We start from the raw sequence: 25,020 nt of genomic DNA, 5'->3' as shown, positions 1-25,020 counted from the left end.
ACTTATGGATCTATATATTTATCACTTTCTTCTAATTTAGCATTTCCAATGCTAAATTATAAATACCCTATTTCTCAGCCTATACTTCGCTCAATATATCTTCTAGCCTAACCTTCGGACTCATCTCAAACTTCTTTCTCCTACCGTACCCCTCCTTGCATCATATGACACCTCTTTTACTATACTGATGCCCTAAAACAAACCTATCTAAACTCTTCCCTCTTTCTTACCCCTCCCCAACCATTCTCAATCCAAATAACTGACTAGCATATCCACCACTAAAATTACTTTCATGTTTCACCATACTAATTCAACACTAATCCTGATGGGTTCCAGAGTAGCGTGCTACTTGCGCTTCAACACCCCATCAGGGGTAGCAAGCGCTATATAAATACAAGCCTCTTTCCCTCTTCTATCCTGCCACCTACCCTTCTCTACCCAAATAACTGAATAACATATCCACTACTCAAATTACTTCATATTTCACCATATTAATTCACCACTAATCCTTTATGGGCTTCCTGAATAGTGTGCATCAACACCCCATCAGGGGTAACAAGCGCTATATAAATACAAACGTTTTTCCTCATCTATCCTTCTGCTGTCATTCCAAATCCAAATAACTGACTAACCTACCCACCACTTAAAATGTACTTGTATGTTTCACTATACTAGGTCAACACTAATCCTCTGTGGGTCCCGGAGTAGCGTGCTACTTGCCGAAAAAGCGCTTTGATGCCTCGTAAGGGGTAGTAAGCGCTATATAAATGCAATTACAATACAATACAATACTCTAAACAGGAATTACAGCTTAAAACCGTATTAAGGAATTCCCAATATTAACCTATGAGAGGAGTAGGCCCCACAGTAGTGAACAACGAACTTAGGGGTTTCTCATTACCTGGATATTCAAAACTTAAAAGTACATGTCCTATCTTTTACTTACACAGCACTCTGCCCTATAGGCTGCCTAGAGCCTACCTTAGGGGTGACTCGTGTAATACAAAGGATTTAAGGCCTGGCATAGGGTTTTAAATGCCAATTCGAGGCAACAGTACAACTGAACACACAGACTCTGCAGTGGCAGGCCTGCAACATGTTTACAGGGCAACTTGTGTGGGCGGCACAATCAGTGGTGCAGACCCACCAGTAGCTTTACATTTATAGGCCCTGGGTATATGGTATACCACTTTATGAGGGACTTACAAGTAAATTAAACATGCCAATGGTGTATACACCAATGTTATCGTGTTTTAGGGAGAGAGAACGTGCACTTTAGCACTGGTTGGCTGTGGTAAAACACCCGGAGTCCTAAAGCCAACAAAATGAAGGTCAGAAAATGGGAAGGAAGGCAAAAAGTTTGGGGTGGCCCTTCGGAGTGGGCCGTTTTTCAACTCTCCAACCCATAGTCTGACCTACCAATGCTCGTTGTCTGCATCTTTGTAGGATTCCTCCTTTCCTTCCACGTTTCCTCCCCTCTGTAGTTGTTTACTTTGTTTGGCTTATTCTCTCTTGAATCAGCTATACAACTGATATAGATGCTCTGAACCTTCCTGGTTGCCATGTTCCTCTGGTACCTCATCCTGTAAAATTGTGCTGGTTTCTTAGCTGCTGTGTCTCAATTCATCCACTTTCCATTCTTCAGGTTTACCGGGTTTATCAAACCACAACGGTAGCCAACTGTTGCTTTGTCCATCTCAGGCTCTTAAATTGAAAATCTCACCTTTCTAGACCTCTGATCTCCATGTTCCAGTGACTAATAAATTATTATTGTTAAGAGACTTGCCAAACAGTAGTATCTACTGATTATAGGTAGTCTGGAACGCTGCTGCCCACATTGCTCTAGGTTTCTCTAGCCAATAGTATTTCACCAGTACTGAGATGACTCTATTGGCTGCCAAAACACAATTGAATCATTTTGAAATCTATGACAATACTGCGCAAGGGCATACACCAGCAAAATCCTCCATTTATAGCCGCCACGTTTTTCCTGCCATGCTCCCTATAGAATGCTGGCTCTGCTGATCTTTCATTTATTTCATTTATTTCATGCCTCTCTCGTTTCATAATGAAATCTTTCTATCTATTTTTAGGAAATCACTTAAAAGGACTGTTTTTTTAACCAGTAATTTAAAATTCTTGCATCTGTCTCCAGAGTAGGGTTTCAGTAGTGTTACTTCTGCAGCACCGAGAAGGTTGGGTGCACAAGTGCTAAAATAAATCCATACAAAACAAAAAAAAAGTTGATCAATGTGTAGATATTTAAGCTGTTAGCCGTCCAATAGATCCAAGCAGCAACGACGAGCCACAAAGAGGGCCCGGGGCACTGATACACACAAAGTAAACTACAACTACAGTATCCTTAATGCTCCATGCCTCTCACAAACAATGTTAATTTGCAGTTGAGGGAACTTGAGGCCTAACAGCTCTATGAAGTTGTGAAACCTGTTGAGCCACCTTTCAGTCCAATGCCAGACTGCCAAAGACTATAGTGCTAGACACGCCTCCGTCATTGTTGCCTGTGTAAACCTGGTGTAAATGGAGAAACCGATTTACGTTCCCTGAATACCAGAGTACTTCCTAGCAAGTGTGAACTAAGGCCCGCCCCTCGGCTAACAATGTTCCATGCAAAACAGCGGCACAACTATTTTAAACAATTTTCTTTTCTATATAAAATATTTATTATAAATGAGATAGATCTGCGTGGACAACGATTTTATTAAAGTGTGATTATTGTATCATACTCTACATGAAACTAATCTCCACACCACCTACTTCAGAATCCATTGGCAACAGCTGGTGAGTGAAATGAACGGAGGGAGTCCTACAATCCCTCGAGGGTATTGATTCTTCAAGTTATTTGGCTCATGATAATTTAAAAAACAAGAAAATTATAAAACAAGCAAAAGCGATAGTCATACTCCACTAACCCAAATTGTTTAATTTACAAAAGCATAAGACTACTAAAATAAATTAAAATATTTGACAGTAAACTAAAGCTGCTTTCTTCGGGAACTGTATGAATATAATACTTAAAAAAATATATATATACGTATCAGGAGCTGCTGACACTGGATACTTTGTGGAACATAAACTAAATGAAGAAATCTATGCTCTGAGTGCGGTTTTTCTAATCTGAAAGGATTACTTTGGACGGATAAAATACGGAGGGGCTCTGCCTTAAAACTCGCAGCGGAGTAAAAGTGCCAGGGGTCCGGACGAAATCGAGCCAGGAGTGAGATATAAATAAATAAATAAATAAATAAATAAATATATATATATATATATATATATATATATATATATATATATATATATATATATATATATATATATGTATGTATGTATGTATATATATATATATATATCGACAAACCATCCCTCGAAAAGAAGAACGCAGAGGCCAAGGGGATTTCAGGTCAAACAGCTGGTTTATTCCTCACTTCTGCAATGGCGGCGAATGCATTTCGGCATTTTGTAGCCTTCCTCAGCGCCCAACAAAGCAGCATGTCCTGTCACGAAATGTTCCTTCCTGTTAAAATAAATGTTCCAGCACCTGGCGCTCCTCCCCCTAATGCAGTCGACACATCCTGTTGGAGTTCGTTACAATACCGGACTCCAACTCCCAGAAGGCACTGTACCGGCACAATTGGGTCGATGGCGTGGGGGAGTGAGGCAGACAGTAGGTCCCGGCTGGCTAACAGGTAGGTGGTGAAAGGTTCAATGCCCTGGAGTGAGGGAAGGTCACCAGCCGTAGTCCTTGGTCCCCTTTGAACCGCTGCAGCCAGCACAACCCAGGCAAACTGATGGGTCGGGGCAGTCAATGCGGACTGTATCGCCCCTCCAAAGTAAAATACCTTGCTTGTCCCAACAATGACCTGTGTCTTCTGGCGGTCGTCGGAGACTATCGATTCCTCGATGCAGTGTTGAAGCTGCAAGCAGCTAAGCGCCAGTTTGCTCTCCGAGACTCCTTAGCGCAGCGGGGCCATCCGTACTGTGTCTCTGGCAGGCACAGAAAATATCGACAAACCATCCCTCGAAAAGAAGAACGCAGAGGCCAAGGGGATTTCAGGTCAAACAGCTGGTTTATTCCTCACTTCTGCAATGGCGGCGAATGCATTTCGGCATTTTGTAGCCTTCCTCAGCGCCCAACAAAGCAGCATGTCCTGTCACGAAATGTTCCTTCCTGTTAAAATAAATGTTCCAGCACCTGGCGCTCCTCCCCCTAATGCAGTCGACACATCCTGTTGGAGTTTGTTACAATACCGGACTCCAACTCCCAGAAGGCACTGTACCGGCACAATTGGGTCGATGGCGTGGGGGAGTGATTGGTGATTGATGGGACTACAAGTTTGGCACGTATATTTTGTGGGAACTATCATAACCATAATGCAATGCCAGCAACGCCCACTGGGGCGGGACTTGTTATTGAATAAAGCAGGTGTTCCAAATTGCTTGCTTTTCGTTTGTGTGATGCATGAGCCAGTGATCAAGGAGAAATCTGAAACGCGTTTGGCTGCATATCAGAAGGCGAGAGACAGCAGTAACACTGCAACCGCCTGTGGCATCGTGTGCTAAATCCCCTCAGTGTGTGGCATCTCCAAGAGGGCAACCAGTTGTTTTTGATATATATATATATATATATATATATATATATTCTTTTTTTCTATAATGCACTTGCTACTCTAGTTTTGCAGTTGCATAGCATGGCATGTAAGAGATGCTGCTTCTACCCCACTCAAAGATGGCTGCTTTATCCACCTAGGAAGGATTAAAAGATAAGCTTGGTCTTTACTTATTCATTCCTGTGCCCTTTCGCAAAATTGCCTTTGGGTACTACAGTTCTGCAATTTTATAGAACTGCAAACAGCAGATGCTCTTAGAATCCAACTCAGAAATGACCCAGTTTATACACTTGGGAAGGATGAAAAAGTGAATTTGCCCTACAGGGATAGGAGCCTGTGACTTTCAGGTTGCACGTGTGTGGTACAGCACAAACTTGCCAAATACACAGCCCTCTCCTATCACCTAGCCTACGTTCTCCATGATATACACATTCAAAGCAGCTGATATTGCATACAAACTCCAACATATAACACAAGTAAAATGTTCAAAAACTCAAACAACATGCACTCATTGCACTTCCCTTTGGCAGTCACATTTCGGTTGACTGACACAATCAGCCAGATGCATCAAGCTAAAAACCGGTCACAAAGGGGCAGATTCTCAGAATCTGCCCCTTTGCGACCGGTATTTTTGCATTTGGGATGCATCATCCCAAATGCAAAAATCGCAAATAGAGAATTCGCTAAATTGCGATTGTTTGCATTTAAGGAATCTCAAATTGAGATTCCTTAAATGCAATGCATGAAAGTTTCAAAAATAGCGAATTCGCTAATAGGGCACGCAAATTACCACGAAGTACAACTTCATGGTAATTTGCAAAAACTTGGAAAAATGCACTAAAGTGCATTTTTCACAGTTTCATGTTGTGCACACACATGCCCTTCGGGCATGTGTGTGCACAACATATGTGCACAGATCAAATTCAGGGGTGCAACAGGGTGTCCTTTGGACACCCCTGCACCCTTGAAATCGCAATCTCAATTTGCGAATCGCTAATTGCGATTCGCAAATGAGATTGTCTTCCCATTCATTCCTATGGGCCTCTAGGCCCATAGGAATGAATGGGGAGGTATTCCTTAATTGCGACTCGCAATTTGCGAGTCTCAATTAAGGAATTCTAAGAAATCGCTATTTTTGTAGTGATTTCTTGATGCATTCCATTTTGCTATTCCTTATTAGCGATTCCTTATTTTTCGCTAATAAGGAATCGCAAAATGGATGCTTGATGCATCTGGCCCAACATTCAGGCAATATCTTGAAGAATTTCAGGAAGTCAGGGTGGAGAGTTTAAGGCAATCAGGGGTGCTTAAGGCAGTTATGGCGCTTTTTCACATCTGTAACTGCCTTCAAAGGTATTAGGCCATTGGGAAATCTCCGGCTTTCCGATAGTTACTTAATTTGGTGAATATAGTATGGCCTGTCTTTAAATCCTTAACAATCCCACGTAACAACATTATGTATTATGAAATACATCTCTTTACCCCGCTGCACCTTCCATTACCAGACAAAACTAGAATAACTTACATATAGAATTATAGATGGGTAAAAGTGAATTACGGAGATGTTTTCCACCAAGGGGTTCCGAGTGTCATTAAATAGACAACAATTGCAGAGGGGTTTTGATGTCAGTCAGAAGCCAGACGTGAAAAGCATCCTCGTAATTCACTTTTTACCCATTTATAATTTCATGTTATGTATAGCCTCAAACTCATCTTCCCATGCTTTCAACTGCTACGAAAGGGCAGAGGAGTAATGGGGAGCCATTACATAACACAGCCTCTTCCCCCGCGGTGCCAAATAAAAAAACAAAACCACACCTGCAATCCCTAACCAACCCCGCCCATCTTCTCTGCCTTCCTTCCCCCTTCTGCAGCTCCAATTTCTGCTTTCAGTTAAAGCAGACAAGCAGCACTTCACTGACAGGCTCTCGGAGAGCCCTGTAAGTCTGGCCTGGACGGCCTCTATGACATCACAGTGGCGAATAACCAGTTTTGTTATCAACTGCTGCTATGTCACAGCAGTGAGTTATGACATTTAGAAACTGAAATAAATGATGGCGGTTCCTTATGAGAGCCATACATAACGATTGTCTAACCGCCAGTCTCTAATTATCATAAAGAAAAAAAAAATAAGTTATTAGAACATTAGAATGATGGGAGCTCGGTTGAAGACTAGGATTGCAGAATATGGGATTGTAGAAGCCTTCTGCTCCAGCAATCCAATGTTTGACTTTCTGTTTCTCACTTAATAATTTAGAACATTCTACTCTTAGGCAGTGGAATGTTCTAATAGCCTTATAGCCCTTCTGCCTCAGGCTATACCCGTTGTTAAAGCCCCCCTCCCACATTATTGCCCGTCGCCTGCAATTCAGGCCTATAAATCGGATTCATGGCCTTTATCAACCAGCATAGCACTACGCAGCAGGCTATTATAGAAACAGAGATGCTACATGTTCTCTATTGAGACTCACATTTGATGAATGAATACAAATACACCCCAAGTTTTTTTCATGTTCTTCATGGTGACAATACCTAAAAGACAAGTAAAATAAAGGAAGCTATATATGCTTGAAGGTATTCCACAGGCTTTCACTCTTTTAAGCAAAGGATAACTAGGACCACGTGAAAAGGCATGTAAGGTTGGGCCCATTCATTCACATGAGACTGGCTCATCCCCAGCTGTAATAATTTTCAAAATGGCCTAATTTTGGAAAGACGTCACAATACATTGATACCACAAACCCAGCAATTGAATGCTCATTCAATAGTAAAATCCTAACTGAAGGGGGGGCATCTGTGCAGTGAGATAAAATCTTAATGAAGTAGATTCCCACTGGCATATTAAAATAGGCCATTTCAAAAGTTTTGAGATGTTGTAAAATCTCCTGTTTTCCCTGTAGGTGAGCAAGCAACATGTCTTCCAGTGACTGAGCTGGTGACAGCACTAACCTATGCTTTAATACTAGTTTCCACACTTGACCCCATATCTTATCCACCAACATTTGAAGGGCTTATGGATGTAGTAACGGACCATGTTGAAGCCATTTAAATGTACCTTTTTAGGTCTTGCTTAAAGACAGCTTTAAATGCTTGTTGAGATCTCATGTCATCACACAAGATAACCCACACATACTGAAATAGAAAGGGCTTTTGGTAGCTTCTTCCACCCATTAGCTTCTGTGCCTCAGCTGGCTTTAGGAGTTGACTGAAATGGGTGCCTATTAGTGTTGGTATCAGGACATTTAGAGGATGTGGACTATTTGTGAAAATAACCCACAGCCAGCTAACACATTGGCATCAATGCCTTGTGGTTTTAAATTGTTGTTGTTTATTTTTATTGTGAGAGCCCCGTATCACACACTCTCTCTTGGTCCTTTAACCCATTCGCTGCTAGGCCTTTGAATGCTAAACCTTTTTTTGGCTAGGGCATCGATCATGGTTTGGCCCCTGTAACTTTTTGTCCACATAAGTCATCCAAGCCAAATTTGCGTCCCTTTCTTCCAACATTCAGAGATTTGTAAAGGTACCCAGAGTTTGAGGATTTCCCTGGAGGGAACTGAGAAATTAGGCAATTTACAGCAAAATGTTGTTTTTGGGGGGAGGGAATGGGAAGAGTGCTTCACAAGAAAGCATCTGTTTTTTCCCTACAAAAGGTATCAATGAAGGGTTTGCAGTGCTAAAATCACCATCTTCCCAGCTTTCAGGCACACACAGACGTTTGTCTGAAAATCAAAAATTTCTACACAGTCTTGCCATTTTAGTGGGGCATAGCCTATTTTTCCTACTTTTTGTGCTTCAACCTCTTTATGGTTAGTGGTAGAAATGGGGGTAAACCAATAATGGATCCTGGAAAGCTATATATTTATGAAAATAAGACAACATTCAGAATTTAGAAAGAGGTAATTTGTGTTGGCCCTTCAAGGTTTTCCTACCGAAAGGAACAGTTGAAATAAAATATTATTAAAGTTAAGTAGAAATAAACAGACATTTGTACCAACGTTTTCATTTGTAACTTCTTATAAGTATGTCACATTTTTAAAAGAAATTTACCGTTTCGTCTGCTGGACTCTTATGGTTGGGGGGATATATGGGACTTGCAGGTTTTTTAAGAACCCGAGGTACCCAGAGCCAATAGCTGAGCTGAACCTTGAAACGGTTTTTCATTGTTTATCGGTTTAGCAGGTCAAAATTACCCTTGCCCAGATTAAACCCGGGTATAGTTTGGCCCAGACCAGAGTATACCCAGGGGGAATAGACTGGGCCAGACCATACCCCACCAGGCCAGATTAAACCCGGGTATAGTTTGTCCCGGACCATCAGCTACATCTTGACAGGATCAGAAAACAAACACTCCCTTCTCAGAGTTAAAGGCATCTACCACATGAAGACTTCCTTGACAAAAGAACTACAGGACTACTTGAACCAATACTACGGCCTGTTACACAGGGTATACAACAATCCATTTGGTAAAATCTAAAGAGTGAAAAATAGGTGTCAGGAACCCTATGTATTTCTGAAATTGGAACAACATATGGAATTCAGAAGCAGTGGTTATTTGCACATTTCTAAATTGATGGGTACCCATACTACCATGTAAATGTAAATTAGAGGGCATTTTTTCAAAATGAAATTTTTTTAACACACATTTGGAAGGCAGAAATGTATAGAAAGTCAATTCGTAATAACACTCCACTAAGTCTCCCTATGAAAATGGTACCTCATTTGTGTGGGTAGGTCTAGTGTCTGCAACAGGAAACGGCCCAAAATGCAACGTGGACACACCATTTTTGCAATGTGCCTAGTTGCAGATTTTGGACCCTAGCTCAGCTGGCACAAAAAAACACATTTTCCCCACATTTCTGTGATGGAAAGTTCTGGACTCTACGAGAAGCCACACACTTCCACCCAACCAGAATTCCCCAAAGTCTCCCTATAAAAATGGTACCTCACTTGTGTGGTTAGGAGTAGTGTCCACAACAGGAAATTGCCCATAACTCTGTGGAGACTTCAAAATTATCGATCACAAAATGTCCTGGTTTTGCGAGGGAGTCACCTGCATTTTTGGTCTCAGGCTCAGCAACCATCTAAGGAAATCTACCAAATGCAGACAGACAATCAGCGAACTTTGCGGTACCAAGGATTAAACGGGCTAGAATGGGCGGAAGATCCTTTTCATTTCTGGGTCCAACTCTTTGGAACACACTGCCCACTGCAATACGCAAAGAAGAAAACTATAGGAGTTTTAGAAAAAGTGTGAAAACCTGGCTGTTTGACAAATAATTTGCTGTCGGACCTGTTTTTCTTTAGTTGTGCTCTGTGTCTATGCTGCTTCGGCGCCGGGAAACCCTTTGTGGGTAGCTGTGCGCCTTATAAATGCTATAAAATAAATAAATAAATAAATAAAAATCTTGTCTGTAACGTTCTCTTATCATTTCAGGTGATAAGATAACGTTACAGGCAAGATTCCAAGAAATCACAGTCACATTATCTGACTAGCTAAAGGAAATAAGGACCCTAAGAATACGCATGAATACCCTAAGAAAATCCTGATCTGGACAATTTGTACGTTGGTCATAATAACACTGAATACAATGCCTTGATGAAGTCTTCTGTGATTGGAACAGCATGCGACAAACCACTTGTGTGCTTGGGGACCTCGTGATTAGCTAGACTACAATACTTCCAGCTCCGACTCTAGGCACTACACGCCTGAGTGTACCCTTAGTTTGTGTGACCCTTCACTACCTTAGAGAAGCTGGTTGGAATGTACAATGGCTCCTGGGGGTCATTTCCAACACCTACCTATACACGCCAACACTACACACACCCCTGCACCCACACCTACCAAACCGCATCACAGTCAACCACCACGGAGGGCATATCATCTAAGCAATGGGACACACTGTGGAGGGATATTCCCAAAACATATCATTGCAGCTCCCACCAGGAAATGGCATATAAAGTTATGTTCCAATGGTATTACACACCAACACGCCTCTCTGCCATATTTCCAGCCACATCCTCTCTGTGCTGGTGATGTAAAACACTTCTCTCACATATGGTGGTCCTGCAACCTCATCGCTAATTTCTGGAAGGAGGTGTTATGTCATTAATATGACACTGTGGAGTACTCCCGCCTGCCCTCCTATACCATGGTCATTCTGGGGATTCGACCTCTGGACTTGAAAGCAATGACCCATGCTGATTGAGCTCCTATTAGTTACATTCTCCAGGCAGCCAGACAACTTGCACCCTAGCATGGAAGAAGACCTCTTCCCCACTCTGCAGTACAATGGATTTCTCACCTATGGCATACCCTGGCGACTGAACAGCTTTTCCAAAGCCTAAATGGAACAGAATCCAATTTACCAATCTGTGTGGCGACCCCTGATACAGTACCTGAACCACATAGAATTTACCTGTTTTATTCCCCCAAAACTGAGGGGGCTCCAGCTCTTTTGCCAACCCGCCTTTGATGGTGCCCTGGTTAACCACTTGGCACACCATTGCTGTGTAGTAGGGTGGGCCCATGTTGCCCCCTGCTGCCTCAAACTGCCTCAAAGTTGATTCAACACCTAGGCACACTACCGGCCTTGACCTGTACCACAATACCCTTGTCCTTGTTATACGTTTGTCTTCCTGTACTATTTTACAATTAATATCTAAATGGCGACCAGACATGTCATGGATGATCTGATGCTATGCTTTGTTAAGAATGATTAACGATGCAGCACAAACGCTTTGTTGTCTACCATTTTAGAAACCAATCTGCACTCTGTAAACTTCATCTCTGTTGTCATGATGTAACGAAACAGTCGCCTTCGAAAGTTGTGTTTTGGAGAAAAAACAATAATAAAGAGATTTTGAGTATAGAAAAGCCAAACTGGCCACCTGCACGTCTTGACGCATACGTGCGCTAAAATTACGAAGCATACATGCATGTGTCATGATGCATATGTTCATGTGTCGCGAGGCACATGCACAAAGTTGCACACATAATGGCCATCGCTAAGATGCCTACGTGTAGGCCATGACATGCCAGCGGTCATTTTGGCTTTTTTTCCGCTTACCTCTCCAACATAGCCGACGGTCAAGTAAAAATTGAAAACTTAGAAAGAAGTGTGAACAGCTCCAATACAAACAAACATTCCAGCACCAATATGTCTGCACTTGTTTTTTTTAAAGAAAGACCTATTGGTTATACCAACCTTGTTTCACAATTAAACAATCATAAGTGACAACAAGGAAGCATCATTTAAAGGCAATAGCAAGATTTGACAAGATGGAATGGAGACTACAATACATGCAGGAACGCTTACACAAGGAAGATAAATGGGCATATTAGCAAGGGCCATATCGCCGCATTAGCGGCACTTTTTGCCGCTAAAGCGGCGATATTATTATCGCCCTATTAGCAAGCTGTCGCTAACAGCAGTTAGTGACAGCTTTTAGGCGATAGCGACCGGTTAGGGGCCCGCTTTGCATGTCAGCGATATTTATCGCTAATGACATGCAAAGTGGGCGTATCCAAACTGTTAGCAACTGAAAGCAGTCGCTAACACAGCTATCGCCTATTAGCAAGGCAGGCATAGTGATAAAAAAAATCGCGCTAAGCAGGATTATCGCTATAATCTAACACCTGCTAAAAACATGACTTACCTGTTTATCCAATGGGAGGTGGATTCTCAGGTTAAGTCCCCATTGGCGTTAATGCGTGAATATCGCTGGATTTCCAGCAATATTCACGCATTTTGACACTATCGCTGGATATTTTAGCACAATGGAGAAAAACGTTGCTAATAGCAGGTTTTTCGCCGCTAACATATCCAGCGAAAGGCAGTGATAAAAAAAATTCGCTAAGCGCATTTAACGATAAATATCGCTATTTCTTGCTAATATGCCCCAAAATTCTTTAAAGCGAGATGTTGCATATTTTATAAAGAGCTTAAATTGACACACAGGGAAAAACAATACTACTTTCAAAGCGCAGTAGAAATTCCAATAGAGGTCAGAATGGATGTATGCGAAGGGACCATTATAGAAAGCCATAACTATGAAAAACTCAACTCTAGAAACGATAGAAAAAACAATGGAGAATGGAACACGAAACCCTCCATGACCTCAGACCAGCACACAAACAAACACATCAGCAAAGCAATATAGTTGGATAACAGATGCTCCCAACAGTACGATAAAAAAAAAGATAATGTGATGACAATAGACATCAGCTAAAAACCACCATCTGGGATCAAGCACCCAAGAGGAATAGTCAAATAGATGACTTAGGCAACCAAGGTCAAAATTCAAGGTATTTCTTAACGATTTTCACACGAATACAACCAGACGGCCACTCACCCTCCCTCAAATCGAAGGGAACCTTCCCACTCCACTGAGACGAACATAGAGGAGATGCACAGCTTCATTCAGGGCCGACAGGGACAGGCCAACACACAGTATCACTATTCGGGACTCTCGGCGAGCCATATATAATCCCTCAATGATACACTGATAGCCTGAATAAACGTTCCAAATTGTGCGCAAATATTCCAGGCACAAGTTCATGCCACGAGACAATACCAATGAAAATAGTGTGTGCTAGAAAACTCTCATCGGATAATGTTTTGTGGAATGTTTCCCTGTTCGGAGGGAAATCTCTACATGTTCCTAAATGTGACTTCACATTAAAGAAATATATATATATATATTTTAATAACACCTGTGTTTGGGCATTGATCTTTATTTATCATATTTATGTTTCATACTAGCACAGATCAGCCCTAGAAATATAGTCATATTTTTTACAATAGTCTAACCACAACAGTGCACACATGCAGTACAGTGAAGGTACCCAGGGGCGTAACACAGGCCACCGCAGCCCCCGCGGTGCGGGGGGCCTCTAGCTCCAAGGGGGCCCCCTCGGCACTGCACTGTGGCCGGAGAGCTCCTGATTGAGCCCGGAGGGGCCCCTCTAAGTACCGTGCAGGGAGGCCCCCTCACTTTTTGTTACGCCAGTGAAGGTACCCCCATTTTTTTTTACACAAACCAACCACAATGCACGATAGCCACAGCAATGCCTATTCTTGTATTTTAGAGCAGCGCAGCCCCAGCAGTAAATAAGATATCTGTGCAAGGTCAGTCAAGAGGGAGTTGATTTGATTGTGTGTACTCACCTAGGCTCTGATAACTTGTGGTTGAAGAAATATCCTTTATCTATTCTCTTGGTTGTTGTTCAGGCATTGCCCAAGGTCGTCCTCCTTGAGAAACAAAGTCCAGAAGAGTTTTCGTCTAAACTGTTTGCGACATGCCCACTACAGAAGCGTTAGTACTTTCCACTCAAAATCACATGATTCGCCCACCCTCATACGTGCTTCCTGTAAAAAGCGGAAGTAGACCAATACATCGATGACTTCTTACTTTCGTCTGTGGGTTTGAGATAAGGTTTGCGTGTTTGCATATCACATTGAGTAAACACTATGGGCCTGATTCACAAACTGCACTTTGTAGTATGTTTTGTGGTATCACAGTAGTATTACAAAAAGTGTCACATAGTACTATTCAGAAATTGCACTTTTGAGTATGTTTACTTCTTTTACATAATCACAAACAACACTTTTCTAGTAACTTAGGGTTTTGTAGAAACGTAGACTTTTGTAGTAAGTCACAACCTCCATTATTTTCTATGGGACGGTGTTGCACCAACAGTAGTTGGCCATGGTAATGCTTTACTCACAACAAAAGTGTAAGTTGCTACAAAAGTGCCGTTTTTGAATACCGAAAAATAGTAAACGTACTCAAAAGTGTAAATTACCTTTGTGAATTAGGCCCGCCTCTTCCTCCTTAGATATAGCCAGTCTCGATTCTGCTACTGCAGTGGTGCAGCGAGGATACAGTGGGCCTGCAGTGTGCAGTTTGTGCAGGTGGTTGTAGGTAGGGGGCACCAGCACTCATTTTAGGGGACTGGGACTCATTTTTCATCAGACTTTGACCAAGAGAAAGAGAAAGGCATAAAGAAGTAAAGCTGGGAAGAGAAACATGTAAAAGAGAGACAAAGTGAGGTAGGACGAAAAAGAACCTGTAAGTGTGAGATAAAGGGACAGAAGTGCAGGGTGCGGGATGAAAGTTGCATGAGGTGGAACCAGGAAGGGGTAGCCAGGAAATTTAGCAACCCTCAGAATTTGGCAGCACTAAGGATGGGCCCCTAACAAAAACCTTCGGGCCCGCTACTTCTATTTTAACAAATACATTAAGTACTGCACCAGTACGTCTAAGAATAAGACTGCAGTAGGTATGGCGTACCTGTGTGTGTAAATGTTGGACTTGGCCCTTTTTGCAAGGTCATCCCTGAACTTTTTGCCTTCCTCCTGTCTTTTTTCTGACCTGTTGTTGGCTATTTTATGACTCTGGCCACTTTACTACTGCTGATCAGTGCTAAAGTGCATATGATCTCCCTATTGTAAATTGATGTATGGATTAGTGACTCCATGATTGGCCTACTTGATTCACTGTCAGACCCTAGTACAGTGCACTGTGTGTGCCCAGGGCTTGTAAACCAAATGCTGCTGGTGGGCTAGCAGCACTGGTTGTTCCACCCACAGAAGCAGCCTGTAAAAGTATGTCTCAGGTCTGCCATTGCAGACCCTGTGTGCTGTCTGGTACTGCCACGTTGACTGGGCAAGTGCACCCACTTGCCAGTCCCTAAACCTTCCTGTTTCTTCATATCAGACACCCCTATGGTAGGCCCAAGGGCAGGGTGCATTGTAAGTATGAGGTAGGACATGCCCTTGTGTGTGTGGCATGTCCTAATAGTGAATTACAGCCATTTTCGGGTTTTACTATTGCAAGGCTACCTGTTCTACATAGACCACAATGGGCTAACTGACTCAGGGAGTCAGTAGGCCTGAACTCAGAATGATAAAATACATATTTTAATGAAGTTGATTTTAACATTCTGTGTTTGAAAATACCACTTTTAGAAAGTAGGTATTTTCTTGTCTAATTATCCAAACCTGCCTCTGCTAAGTTGTGTATTCCTTGTCTGGAGTTTGAGTGACAGGATGAGTCAGCCCAGTGGTGAATCGAGAGATCTGCATTTAGATGGGAGGGAGGAGTTGCACCTGGGACCTGAATAGGGCTGTGCCTGCCTTCCACAATGCCGGCTCCACCCCCTGTGGTGCGTCTGATGTCTCTGCCCTGCACTATGAAAGGAGAGAAGGAGACCGGTCAACAAAGTGCTCCAGAGCTGTGCCTTCCCTCCACAATGCTGGCTCCACCTCCTGTGGTGCGTCTGATGTCTCTGCCCTGCACTGTGAAAGGAGAGAAGGAGTCATGTCAACAGAGTGCAAAAGGGCTGTGCCTTTCCTCCATAATTCTGGCTCCACCTCCTGTGGGGAGTCTGATGTTTCTGCCCTGCACTGTGAAAGGAAAGAAGGAGTCATGTAAACAGTGTGCTCCAGAACTGGTTTGGACTGGGCAAAGGCCCCTCTGCCCTCAGAGGACAAAGGATTTTGGGGTATAAGTATTGGGACCCTGATCCCAAGAATTTAGATCACTTTTGAATCACAAGAAGAAACCTTTGCTGAGGAGAGGAACCTGAAGAAACTGAGGAGAGACTAAGCTGAAGTGCGGCTTGGGGGATTGGCCTGCAGTGGATGCTTGACTGCCAAAGAAAGAAGAGAGGAAGTTTGTGTGTACTTTCATCAACTTGTGTAAGGATCTCCAAGTGCTTGGAACAGAGCTTGCCTCCTGCTGAAGTCTCGAGGACAACAGACTTCACCCACGAGCTCCTCAAGAGATCTCCTGAATTGTCTACAGTTGTGTTGGACTTTTTGGGGACTTGCGTGTCGCAAGGAGCTGGAAGAACGACTCAAGATCGAGAAGTGTGTCGCAGAACTGCCGCTGCCACTTCGCAGCACGAAGCGCCTCGCATCGTCGGAGGAGAGGATCGACGTCGCCACAGACGCAGCCGCATCACCGGGAAGCATGTCGCAGGAGTAGAGGATCGACGTCGCCGCAGATGCCGCCGCTTCACCAGGAAGAGTGTCGCAGGGCCTGTCACGGCTCGCATCATTGTGGAAGCAACTCGCATCGCCAGGGGAGAGGATCCACGTCGCCGCAGACGCCACCGCAACACTGGGAAGCGTGTCGCAGGCCTGTCGTGGCTCGCATCGTGTCAAGCATCTCGCATCGCCGGGGGAGAGGATCGACGTCGCCGCAGACGCCGCCGCATCACCGGGAAGCGTGTCACATTAAGGAGAAAGTGCCATCTATATTTCTTTGCACCGGCTCTTTTCCGCATTTCCATCGTTGCAACACTTCCATTGACCTGCGTGTCTCATCTTAAGGTACATTGACTGAAAGTGTCGAATTTTAAGACCTAAAAAAACTAAGCTAATTCTACCAGTTTAAGTACAGTATTGTGGATTTTTGTCATTTCTGGTCTTGTAATAAGTCTATATAAAGAAAACTTATTTTTTATATAAAACCTGTGTGATGTCCATCTGAGGTGTTGTCACTTGATTACTGTATGTGTTCACAAATGCTTTACACACTGCCTCTGAGATAAGCCTGTCTGCTCGTGCCAAGCTACCAAGTTGGTGAGCAGGGGTTATTTTAGTAGTGTACCCCTTACCCTGACTAGAGGCAAGGGTCCCTATTTCTCACAAGTACCTACCTGTGCCAACTAGAGACCCCCAAATCTAACATTGGGTGTCAGCGATGAGGATTCTGGACTTGCATTTGTGACTCATGTACAGTGATTGGTGAACACTACTGGTGAGTGCAGACCAAAACGCGACAACATACTTTTTGGTAGATTGTTTGTCCTGGGATTTTCTATTTTTGCAAAGAACTGTCAAGTTTAATCACCATGAGTAAAGCAGCATCCACAGCATCTGTTGATTAAGATTGGGAGAGGAGGAAAGTAACCTCCCCAGCAGTTAGCTGTGTCTCTGCCAGAGGCCTGTCCCCAGAGGAGCAGGCTGACAGGAAAGAAAACAGGATGCATAAATTGGAGCTGGCCAAGTTCAAATTTAGTGGGCAGTTAGAATTTGAGATGCAAACTAGGAAATTGGCCCTAGAGGAAAAGAGGATGCAGTTGGAGCATGAGTTGATAATGAGGAAGCTTGATTTGCAGCTCAAGAGGCTTGAGGCCGTGAGTGTCTCAGCCCAGAAAAAAGAATAGTGTGTAGCTCAGAGAGTGAGCTTTGCTGAGTTGGGGATGGAATCCAGCTCAGCTGGTGGCAGCAAAACTGAGTTATCTAGTGCTGAGGGAGCAGTACATACACCCAGAGATGTGGCGCCTGACTTGGAGGGGGTTAACATACACCAGGAGGTTCAAGGACATGAAGTAGCTCCAGTAGTGCACAGTATCCCTGAGGAGAATGGGGAAACTGACGCAGGGGTTCATGGTCCTAGTAGTGGGAGGGACACTTTACTGACTCTAGATGAGAGGTGCAGGGAGAGGGGTTCCCCCAAAGTTGAAGTCCTGATATGTGAGTGTGAAGAGCGGATGGAAGAGTGGGGGTTGAATGACAGAGACAGTCAGGTACTGTCTTGCCAATCTCAGGAGAGTGGTGTAGAGTATGTGTGCGAGGCACTGGATGGTGAGGTAAAGGATAGTTTGGTTAACCCCTGTAGGGTGCTGTGTGATCCAATTGTTGGAGAGCATATTGTAAGTCCCTGTTTTCCAGAGCTATGCCAACACCTGTTGGAGAGTGAGTTCTCTGACCACAGGGAGCTCACATTGGAGGCAGACCTTTTGGTAGATTCCAGAGGGTCTGGAGAGGCATTGGGGAATGACTCTGTGGGGAGTGCCCCAGGTATCTTCCAACCCAGAGTGGTGGAAGTTGTGCAGAGTAGCCCAGCTAGGTCCCATTGTAGTGGGAGGGATGTAGGGGCTCACATCCTGTCTCAGTGGAGAAGGGGTGAGTGTGGGGCTGCGTGTCCCTAGGTGCCCGAAACCCAGTCTCAGAGCCTGGATGGTTCTTTAAGGGAACACCAGGTGTAGAGCCTAGGCTATCCTGATGGGCCACCCGTGGAGGGGGATCCCTTAGTGTCAGGTGAGCTGGGAGTGTCTGTAATCAAACCTCCATCAGTTCTGGTGTCTGGCAGTGCCGCTCCAGTTGGGAGGGTACAGAGGTCCATACTGAGGGGTGAGGGGGGGAAGGAGTCCCCAGTGGAAGAACCAGTGGGTCAGGGGCCAGCCAGAAGGGCTGCGTCACCAGTGAATGACCATGGTGACACCACTTCTGTCCTGGGGGATCTTCGCACACTGTCAGATGGACAGGGGTTGGGAGATCTGCGCCAGGCAGACTGTCACACGACACATGAGTTATGTGTCACCCTCTGGGGAGCATATGTGCTCCCAAGGAAGTCCTGGGTTGCCAGGCAAGTGTTCAATCGTAGGGCTTGGTCCCTGGGTTGGGAAGCCAGGTTCAGGTGTTATCTGACCTTGGGGAAGGGGCAACTGTAATCAGTGTCCTGACCGAGGTAGCTTCTAGGGGTACCCCTCCAGTTGGGAGGGTGCAGTGCTCTAGAAGGGGGTGCAGAGGGAGGGAGCCCTCACCTCTGACCCCGGTGCAGTCTGAGGGTTTAGACCCTGGGTTGGAGGGCCTGGTTCAGGGTGTCCTCACTGACCTGGAAGCCCAGTTACAGGATAGAACCCCTGAAATGGTGGGCAAATTGTGCAGGACACCTACTACAGGCACCCTGACAATTCTGGAAGAAGGTACCGCTTCAGGTGGGAGGGTACAGAGCCCCAAGGAGGAGGACCGGGTGGGGGAGTGTCCACCTCAGTCTCTGGCCCAGCCGCCGGGTACAGGCCTAGGGCTGGTGGGTCAGTGCCAGTGGGCTGGAGGTCGACACACGGGACGCCGATATTGCTAATAATCTGGTGGTATCCGAAGTACATGAATTACGGAACCACCGTGGTTTAGTAGCAGATTCCTGCATTAGCATATACCCTTTCACGTCTACCGTGTGTCTTTTTGAAGATTTCCTAACAGTACATAAATTTTAATCGCATATCCACTACGGTGCCCAGCAGTTGTATCGCCGAGACTGTTCTGGTTCATCTCACCACCTGGTGTCACTAAGCATTCAGCAAGATTGCAGTTCCTGAGAAGTTTTTTAACTCGCCGGACGAGAGATGGTTTTTTAGCATAAGAGGTATCTACCCTATGCGGTTACGCTTTGATATAAACCTCTGAGAATTGTTGGGAAGACATTTCATGTAACCCTGATGAAGGTGGTTTAATCCTATGATCCACCTACTGCCCCCTGCTCTCTGACGCGACAAAGGTTTGAGAGCCCTGAGAGGCATAAGGCCTGGGTCTCATCACTGACTACTGTCAGTTGCCACAGTGGCTTGCTGTCTGTCTGTTGGGACACGCCTGTGAGCAAGTTAAGGTTCAATGCTGTACAGGTGGTGCCCAGAGGTGAGGAGAAGGGTTCCCCATGGATTAGCTTTGTGGGCCCTACAAGTATGGACAGAGGAATTCCAATAGGTTCAGATTGGTGTAGAACTAGAGAAAGCCCCTGTAGTTGTGGGCCAGGTCCAGGTTCTATCGCCCAAAGCAGGGAAGCCCATCAAGGTAGTGATTGGTCTACCCTGTGTTTTGGCTGGAAGGGGGTTGTGTTGGACTTGGCCCTTTTTGCAGGGTCATCCCTGAACTTTTTGCCTTCCTCCTGTCTTTTTTCTGACCTGTTGTCTATTTTAAGACTCTGGGCACTTTACCACTGCTGATCAGTACTAATGTGCATATGCTCTACCTATTGTAAATTGATGGATGGATTAGTGACTCCATGATTGGCCTATTTGATTTACTGTCAGATCCTAGTACAGTTCACTGCGTTTGCCCAGGGCTTGTAAACCAAATGCTGCTGGTGGGCTTGCAGCACTGGTTGTGCTACCCACCGAAGCAACCAGTAAAAGCGTGTCTCAGGTCTGCCATTGCTGAGCCTGTGTGCAGTCTGGTACTGCCATGTTGACTGGGCAAGTGCACCCACTTGTCAGTCCATAAACCTTCCCTTTTCTTCATATCAGACACCCCTATGGTAGGCCCACGGGCAGGGTGCATTGTATGTATATAGTAGGACATGCCCTGGTGTGTGTGGCATGTCCTAATAGTGAATACCAGCCATTGTCGTTTTTTAGTATTGCAAGGCTAGCTGTTCTCCATAGGCCAGAATGGGCAGTTTGATTATTACATCTTATAATCCTAACTGACTCAGGAAACATAGTAGAAATTCGAGTTTAGTATGCCTGAACTCAGAATGGTCAAATACATCTTTTAGTGAAGTTGATTTTAACATTCTGTGTTTGAAAATACTACTTTTAGAAAGTAGCTATTTTCTTGTCTAATTATCCAAACCTGCCTCTGCCAGGTTGTGTATTCCTTGTCTGGAGTTTAAGTGACAGGGCTGGGGGAATTCCAGTAGACAGGATGAGTCAGCCCAGTGGTGAATAGAGAGATCTGCATCCTGATGGGTGGGAGGAGTTGCACCTGGAACCTGAATAGGGCTGTGCCTGCCTTTCACAATGCCAGCTCCACCCCTGTGGTGCGTCTGATGTCTCTGCCCTGCACTGTGAAAGGAGAGAAGGAGTCCTGTCAACTAAGTGCTCCAGGGCTGTGCATTTCCTCCACAATGCTGGCTCCACCTCCTGTGGGGTGTCTGATGTTTCTGCCCTGCACTGTGAAAAGAAAGAAGGAGTCATGTAAACAGAGTGCTCCAGAACTGGTTTGGACTGGGCAAAGAACCCTCTGCCCTCAGAGCAGAAAGGATTTTGGGGTATAAATATTGGGACCCTGATCCCAAGAATTTAGATCACTTTTGGACTACAAGAAGAAACCTTTGCTGATGAGAGGAACCGGAAGAAACTGAGGAGAGACTATCCCTAAGCTGAAGTGCTGCTTGGGGGATTGGCCTGCAGTGGTTGCCTGATCGACGTTGCCGCAGATGCCGTCGCATCACCGGGAAGCGTGTCGCATCAAGGAAAAAGCGCCATCTTTATTTCATTGGTCCGAATCTTTGCCGAGTTTCCATCGTTGCAACACTTCCATTGCCCTGCGTGTCTCATCTTAAGGTACATTGACTCAAAGTGTTGCATTTTAAGACCTAAAGAGAACTAAGCTAATTCTACCAGTTTAAGTACAGCATTGTGGATTTTTGTCGTTTGTGGTCTTGTGATAAGTCTATATAATGAATACTTATTTTTTATATAAAACCTGTGTGGTGTCCATCTGTAGTGTTGTCACTTGATTACTGTATGTGTTCACAAATGCTTTACACACTGCCTCTGAAATGAGCCTGTCTGCTCATGCCAAGTTACAAAGGGGGTGAGCAGGGGTTATTTTAGGAGTGTACCCCCTTACCCTGACTAGTTGCAAAGGTCCATATTTGTCACAAGTACCTACCTGGGCCAACTAGAGACCCCCAAATCTAACAGTAAGACATTTGGGTACATTTTACACTAACTAGTGTACCCTCCCATCAGAGACTGGCAATCAGGGAAGTTTTTCAACAGAGTACCACTTCTCAACCGATTGATTTGAGAGGGCTTCACATTGATGACGCAGCAACTGATTCCTTTGCAAGAGCAGGCATTCACATTTAAACTAGTAAACCACCACGGAAACGCTGACCACACCAGTCAGACCGACGTAGAAACACTCATCGAGCCATAAAGAGAAAACACCACTGTTCTTAAAAGGGCAAAGAACCCTCCAGTAAACCGTCCGCATTTGCACCCTTACCCCAGCAAAGCCAAATGCCACCAACATGCCAAGACCCGAGCAAACATTTACACACAAAAAACAACCAGCTACGCAAATACAACCATTGCAACCCTTAAACATGCAAATGGCCTCCCTAAAATCAGGCAAATCCGTAATACAGGCTATGACAACCCCTTTGCACACAGAAAAGGGACATGCCATCAACGGCATAGATACCAAGCCTCAGCATGAAGAAGTAAAACCTCCCAGGCACATTGAGGGGATCTCCTCATCTGAAGAGAAACAACAGCAGAAGGGAATATAGAACCCTGTCAGTGCTAAGGTTTTAGCTATATTGTTCATCATCCGGCTGGAATGGTAGGTTCTAGCTCTGTTGCCTGTCTCTGGACCAAACCTGTTGACCGCATCAACGTGTTCATGAATGCCTTCAAAGTGATTGGTTGGACAGGCTTAAGAGGATTTTTAATAATCAGGGAATAAAACTCCAGGCCAGCACCGACACCCTCTTTATCTGCCACCTTCCACGGACCCACTTTTCGTTATTGCATTTGAGTATCTTTTGCAAAAAGCTCAGTGAACAATGTTTTTTTTATTTTGCTCAGTTTTTTTTAGCAATATCAAACCCTGCTTGCAACATTTCTCAACTGAACTGTTGTACTACAGAGAACCAGCCGGTAAAAGCCCCTAAAGAGTAGTATCAGTTCCGCTGGCTCTCAAATTAATCAATCCCATAGGAAGAGCCCATATTCCAGCCTAGATGCAATGTTTTTGGTCTCTGGATTAAAAGATCTCATGATCTCTACGCTTCACAGTTACCGCAAACACGGAAGTGCTTCACCCCGGCAGAACTAACTGCTTGTTGGAATCATGGCTCCCTGTTCTTCCGTCTGATCTTGCTTGTGTATTGTTCTCTGCAGGGACCCTACTGACGCCTTTCCCACAGTGTTCAATATAAAGTGGTGAGGGGCCTTCGGGGCTATTGGTATGTGAGACATGGTTTTGTGCACAACTTGAAAACGCTTCATACAGCACAGGCCTTACTATTTGGCAGCATGACCCAGTAAGTGTGGTTGTATGACAGAAGTACGCACGGCTTCTCCATGTGTGCTCAACAACGCGGTCCCAAAAACGAATGCATCTTAACCGCGCATTCTTTTACCATACATGCCTTTACCACGCAATTTAGTTGGAAAGACGCGATTGGTAAAGGAATGCCTGGTTAAGAAGCATTCACCCTAAAACTGCCCCCAGTCCTGAAAACTGTCCCCCTGCTCTGCCCTGAGCCCTAAAACTCGCCCCCATGTCTTAAAAACTACCTCGTCCCCAGGCTCCCCCGCCCTGAGACGTAAAACTGCCCCAGCCCTGGAAACTTTCCATCCCCCCACCTTTTGCCCACATGTCCTAAAAACTACACTGATCCCAGACCCTGGCCCAGAGCCCTAAATCTCAGCCCACAGCCCATAAACGATCCTGAGCCCAGCCCCCCCACCGCCCTGAACCTTAAAAACAGAGCCCGACTCCTGAAAACTGCCCCATTCCTCCACCCGGAGCCCTAAAACCTGACCCCCAGCTCTAAAAACTGCCTGACCTACCCCCTGAGTCCTCAAACAAGCCCTAAAACTATCCCTCCAAAACCCGCCCTAGCTCACTTAGCTTCCTTTCCCAGTCCTTCCTGTTCCTCTCCCCGCCCATCCACACATCTAGACCGCCCACTGCCTTAACCATGCATATGTCTGGTTAAGGCAAGCGTGGTTCTGCTTGCGGGAAAATGGCATGCGTAGCTCAGCCTGCGTTGTAAAGACCGTTTCCCAATATATGTATTCAGTCAATGAGAAAGCCTAATAGACAGGCCTGTTCTTTCATATCATGAGCTTGTCAGTGTGAAGCAGACCTACAAATTAAATGTGCATGATTGCCACATACGTTTCTGGTGCCAACAGCAACAGGCTAGAGAGAGTGACGCTGCAGCATTTAGCATTACACAACAGCTAGTGATCTAAGTCACAAGCGTGAACTTACCTTGATAGTTCCATTACCAGAAGAACCAGTGGGATACAATAAGCGGCATCTTCAGTGAGCTTCCTGAAACAAGAACAGAGTCAAATTTTAATTGTATTGTAAAAGTACAAAGTTGCTGGTGGTTGGGGGGGGGAGGCTGATGTACCAGTTGCTAGAGGGACACTGACAGATGAGTCTTGAAATTCAGGACTGATGACAAAGGTATGAGAAGAGCTGTATGTGAATCATCATGTAGAAGGAAAAATGGAATAGCTGAAAATTAGCAATTAATATCTTAGGTAGAGTTTAGACTAATTCACTAAGGATGCGTGATTGGAGTGGATCCAGGATTCACTCTTGTTACCAGCTTGTTCACTGTTAGTAATGATTATCAAAATTCTTACCCACATGATTTGCTGGGATAGGAATATCCTAACATACCTAACTGCATTGATATCTTGACTTTTAGTATGGCCACAGAATCATGCTAATCTAGCATATGCACAGAGTTCTAGGCATGTCGTTAACTATGCAAGGGCCTGCACCAAGTGTGCCCTTATAAGTGGATAGAGGACTACTGTCCTTGTATTCGCTGTAGCACATAAAGTGGTGGTGGCAGAATACTGTGTTTTCGAAATTGATAGAGTGACTAAACCTTTACA

General features: G+C 44.7%; 1 protein-coding gene across 2 annotated transcripts in view; it reads right to left on the bottom strand.

Annotated features, from left to right (window-relative positions):
- The window catches only part of WDFY4 (WDFY family member 4), a 1,018,342-nt gene that overhangs the window by 972,463 nt on the left and 20,859 nt on the right, over positions 1 to 25,020 (bottom strand). The window contains exon 2 of one of the 2 annotated variants that reach the window (XM_078642707.1): positions 24,380 to 24,442. The gene's annotated coding sequence lies outside the window, so the exon portion shown is untranslated. Of the gene's footprint in view, positions 1 to 13,795; positions 13,957 to 24,379; positions 24,443 to 25,020 lie in introns of those variants that run through there. The other variant, XM_078642708.1, reaches the window with a different exon arrangement.

This window comes from Lissotriton helveticus, chromosome 5_1 (assembly GCF_964261635.1).
Source record: "Lissotriton helveticus chromosome 5_1, aLisHel1.1, whole genome shotgun sequence".
Taxonomy (NCBI): Eukaryota; Metazoa; Chordata; class Amphibia; order Caudata; family Salamandridae; genus Lissotriton; species Lissotriton helveticus.
Note: the sequence above shows the minus strand (reverse complement) of the source record. Positions and strands in the feature narration are given on the sequence as shown.